This window comes from Ursus arctos, unplaced genomic scaffold (assembly GCF_023065955.2).
Source record: "Ursus arctos isolate Adak ecotype North America unplaced genomic scaffold, UrsArc2.0 scaffold_13, whole genome shotgun sequence".
In the NCBI taxonomy this organism is placed as follows: Eukaryota; Metazoa; Chordata; class Mammalia; order Carnivora; family Ursidae; genus Ursus; species Ursus arctos.
In genome coordinates this window covers 48,065,842-48,069,958 of record NW_026622797.1, presented here as the reverse complement: position 1 = coordinate 48,069,958, position 4,117 = coordinate 48,065,842, and positions in this window count along the sequence as shown.

The window sequence follows — 4,117 nt, the reverse complement described above, 5'->3', positions numbered from 1 at the left end:
TGCCTAACAGGCAACTCTGATTTCCTGCTCGCACTGAATATGGGTAAAGTTCAACCTCTTCCGTGGTGAGAGCCCTTCGCCCCCTTCCCTGTCCCTCCCATGCTCCTGATCTGCTCATAGGGCCACTATCACCACTTCGTGACACATTTTAGCTGAAGGTTTAGGGACAACGGAGGGGAATGGCAGCCCAGCGCAGACCAAATCAGCAATCTAAAACAGACTCTGAGGCCTTCTAACTTCATGGGCCATCTTTCACCTTAGGATCCCTGACCTTGGTGTGGCTCCCTCTCTCCAGACACCTCTTCTTTCCCTCCTTCCAGGGCCCTTGTCTCAGTGCCACCCAGGGATGACAATAGTTTCGCATCTTTATCAAGGCTGTACCAACTACTTCTTTTTCTTGGTGGCAACTTTCTCCTTCTGGACCACTGTAAAGGATCTCACTTTTTACAGCCAAACATGTCCCATCGGTGTCATTCCATAAACAGCCATCTCCCACTGAGATCGATACTAAATGCCAAAAGAAACCATTATTTTATATTTTTGTAATGATTTTTTTCTTTCCATTGTATCAGAAATTCTAGGAACATTACAAACAAATTAGGAAACAGTCTGGTGATTCCTCAAAAAGAAATGTACCCAAAAGAATCAAAAGCAGGGACTTGAACAGATATCTGTACACACGTGTTCACAGCAGCATTATTTATAGTAGTCAAAGAGTGGAAACAACTCAAATGTCCATCAACAGATAAATGGATAGAGGCATGTGGATGGCTCAGTCGGTTAAGTGTCCAACTGCTCATCTCAGCTCAGGTCTTGATCTCAGGGTTGTGAGTTCAAGTCCCACGTTGGGCTCCATGTTGGACATGGAGTCTACTTAAATAAAAAAAATCCAAAACCAAAGAGATGAATAGATAAATGAAATGTGGTATATCCATAAAATGGGATATTATTCAGCCCTAAAAAGGAATAACGTACTGATGCATGTTACAACATGGATGAACCTTGAAAACATTATGCTAAGTGAAATAAGGCAGACACATAAGAACAAATATTTGATTTCACTTATATGAGATCCCTAAAGTAGTCTTGTTCATGGAGACAGAAGATGGAAGAAAGGTTACTAGAAAAGGGGAGAATGAGGAGCTGTGTTTAATGGGTACAGAGTTTCTGTCTGGGATGATGAAAAAATTCTGGAAATTGGGAGTGGTGATGGTTGCATGACATTGTGAATGTACTCAGTGCTGCTGAATTGCACGCTTGGAAATGGTTAAAATGGTAAATTTTGTTATGTATATTTTACCACAATAAAAAAAAAAAGCCCAATTAGGAGTCTTGGCTCCTTCATCTTCCACACCCTCCGTACACACCCCTGGAGAGCCCCAGAGGGAACAGGTGAGGGCTGAGGGCAGGGTGAGCTGACTCCCGCAGCACAGCTGTGCTTGTAGAGCAGGAGGGGCTGTTTGTCAGATTCTGCTTCTCACTGGGACTCAGCATCAATGCTTGGCTCACAGGTAAGCCTTCCCTCTAAAGATCCCAAATGTTTTGCTGTTTTCAGTTTTCACCTGTCTTTTGATTGGGTTGAAGCCAGCTCCCTCCCTGGGATTAATATTCACAACAAGCAGCGAGCGATTAATTTAACCAGTTGAAATTTATTGTGCACTCGCCTTAACTCAAAGCCAGCTTCTGCTGGGTGTTTATTTTTCACCGTTGATGCATGGCACATGACAGCCCCTAAGCACCTGAATTTAAAGCACACCATTGTACAGAACTCCTGCTGCCCCCCCTTCTTCTTGCCTGAGCCCCTGAAATCTACAGAGCTCTGATTTCCACACTGTGTCTCAGAGAAGGTAATTCTCATCGCTGGCCTAGGGGAACAGTTGGTAGCCTTGAAGCACTTTAAGATTTGGATTTCATGCCTGGTGCATCGAGCTGGTGACTCGTTTCATTTCAGGGGACTTCAGTCAATAAATTCTGACTCGAACTTACAAACACATCCTCCCCCCGCTCCCCCAGGGCCATGGCAGAAACAGCTAGTTTGGGCTTGTCTCTCAGAGCATGAAACCCTATCTGCTGGGCCCATCCTCACTCAGTGCTGCACACGTGCCATTGGGCACCACGCAGCTCATCCAGCCCCAAACCCCTCTCCTCCTGCCTCCCTTGCTTCGCCTCAGCCCACTGGCCCTCCCTGCAAAGTGCCTGTCTGGAGAGGACTCTAACTGCGGGTGCCTAACAAGGCAGAACAAAGGCCCGCGTGCTCGCAGAGTTCCATTTGGAGTGCACAACAATTTCAGAGCACAAATGAAAAAAGAAAAAAAGAAGGTTTGAAATCTATAGCTGGCTTTTATCAAACCAGGACTTGTAGCTCTCAGCTGACAATCAGCCAGCAGCTAAAACCCACGAGGAATGGTTCTTCCTCGCGGCTTCTGGCTGGCTATTAGCCACCAGCGGCCTTCTGACCCTTTTTCCAGGGAACTAACAGCTGGCAGCCGACAAGGGCGCTGGCAGAGTGGGCAACTTTTGCCTCTCTGGAAGCGAATATAAGATTGGCAGGAAATAAGGCGTTTAAAAAATGACGATTATAGGCATTTTCACTTGCTTTTCTTTATTATGCTTTTGGGTTCTGGCTCTAATTGCTAAAATGTATTATGTGCTAAGGAGCTTTGATGGTTTTTTGGTTTTTGGTTTTTTTTTTTGCCAAGTAGATGTCTTTTCTTTTTCCCTGGCACAAATGCTAACCCAGATAAAGGTGCATTCTGCGAGTGTTGTCTACCTAGCCCTCTGCAAAGCAGCTGTTAATAAACAAGGATGATAGACAAATGGCCATGAGATAGGAGCTTAAGTGTGGTGCTGCTGCCTAATTAAAATGTGGCTTTGGTTTAGCTGGTCCTTTCGGGCAGGACCCTCTGCGGTGTGTAGCAGCTGGGGAGAAGTGAAATTGGGATGAAGTAGACTATAGATGGATTAACTGGCAGTGGTGTAGGATAGAGATGAATTGAATCTAATTTTTCTCTTCTATGCTCTGGATGGCTCTCCATTTTGCTGTCAGGAAGGGCAGAAATGGTAGGAATGGCAGGGGGAGCCAGCTGAGGGGCGAGTCGTGGGATGGACAACTGTCCCTGGGAGAGTGGAAGGCCATGGTGTGAGGATCCCACCCTTCAGCCACTTGGGTTCGAGAGGCTTTGCCACTCACCGTGTCTCCCGTCCTAGGGCACAGCACTTTGGGACTGAAGCTAATCTGTTATTTGCGACATTGCTGTTTTTATTCTGATAATCATATTACAATCTGCTATTGTAACGGTTGACTTATATAGAAAGGTTTTTTTTTTAATATTTTATTTATGTATTTGACAGAGAGACAGCCAGCGAGAGAGGGAACACAAGCAGGGGGAGTAGGAGAGGAAGAAGCAGGCTTCCCGCGGAGGAGCCTGATGTGGGGCTCGATCCCAGAACTCTGGGATCATGCCCTGGGCTGAAGGCAGACGCTTAATGACTGAGCCACCCAGGCGCCCCATTATATAGAAAGTTTTAATTAAAATGTATGTTCAAGGTAGCATTTGTCCAAAGAGCACCAGATGGATGAGGGCAAAATGCCTGGATCCTGAACCCATGTGGGCGACAGGATAGAGAAATAACTAGAAGGTCAAAAGGACAAGACTAGATGGAAGAAGTATGTTTCCATCACAAGCTTAAATGACACACATGTGTATGCATTTTGACTTAGTAAGCAGAGAATTTTCAAGACAATGGATTCTGCTTTTTATATTCTTGCCCAAGGAAAAAAAATTAGTCAATGTTGAGGAGAAGGCTTATTTTTCAAGATGGGCACATGGGTTTCTATATGCTCCCTTCCAAAGACCCATTAAAATGATAATGAAGAAATATGAAAAAGGTCTAACCCGACAACATGAAGAAAATTGAGAAGCAGGAATCTGTGGACAGTGGGAGAAGGAAGGTAGGAGAGAGGACAGTTGATTTGTTAAAGAAGTCTTCTCTACCATTTGTTTTTTAAATTGTGTAGATACATTACTCTGGTAAAAAAAAATACATTTTTTTTAAGTTAGAAGGGATCTTTGTTGTCTTGTTCCTACTCCAGTTTTTTTTAATTGAAGTATAATTG